The sequence below is a fragment of the Berghia stephanieae genome, chromosome 13, assembly GCF_034508935.2.
Source record: "Berghia stephanieae isolate SIO BIC M18660-M18661 chromosome 13, UCSD_Bste_1.3, whole genome shotgun sequence".
NCBI lineage: Eukaryota > Metazoa > Mollusca > Gastropoda > Nudibranchia > Aeolidiidae > Berghia > Berghia stephanieae.
In genome coordinates this window covers 18773108-18773627 of record NC_088372.1, presented here as the reverse complement: position 1 = coordinate 18773627, position 520 = coordinate 18773108, and the positions used below count along the sequence as shown (strand labels likewise).

Sequence of the window (520 nt, the reverse complement as noted above, 5' to 3'; positions counted from 1 at the left end):
TGCCTTTACCTTTTGAGCTGAATCATTTTTTAATTGACACAATGATTTTGTTGTTGTTTTTGTGTGTGTGTGTGTGTGTGTGTGTGTTGTGTGTGTGTTGTTGTATGTGTTGTATGTGTGTATGTGTGTGTGTTTTCTTTTTTAAACCCAAAGAAATGTGTAGACACGGGGATTGGCGTAATGAGGTAATTATTTTTTTTATTAATCTTATTTTATTTTCTTCTTTTCATTTTAAAAAAAAAATCGTGTTGGATACAGACAGAGCGTGTAAAGGAGATGAATGTGTATGGATGGCTTCATCAATGGTGTTGTAAGAAGGAAGAGGTGTTGTGGAGAAGGGAGAAGAAGATGTTGCGTTGTATATTGTTATAATCATAATAATATGCGTGCATCTTATTTCGTATGTTATATGTGGGATTGTGGTGTTGTGAATGGTAAGAATAGTTGTGTCCATTTTTATTTGTCAGGAAAATTGAGTAAGGATAGTTATGTTATTGAGCTTTTTTTGAGCAGTATTTTA

General features: G+C 32.9%; 1 protein-coding gene across 2 annotated transcripts in view; it reads left to right on the top strand.

Annotated features, from left to right (window-relative positions):
- The first annotated feature begins 294 nt into the window (after positions 1–294).
- Positions 295–520, top strand: part of LOC144959148 (uncharacterized) — a 75188-nt gene continuing 74962 nt past the window's right edge. For both annotated transcript variants that reach the window (XM_078891642.1, XM_078891640.1), the window contains exon 1: positions 295–434. The gene's annotated coding sequence lies outside the window, so the exon portion shown is untranslated. The remainder of the gene's footprint in view (positions 435–520) is intronic.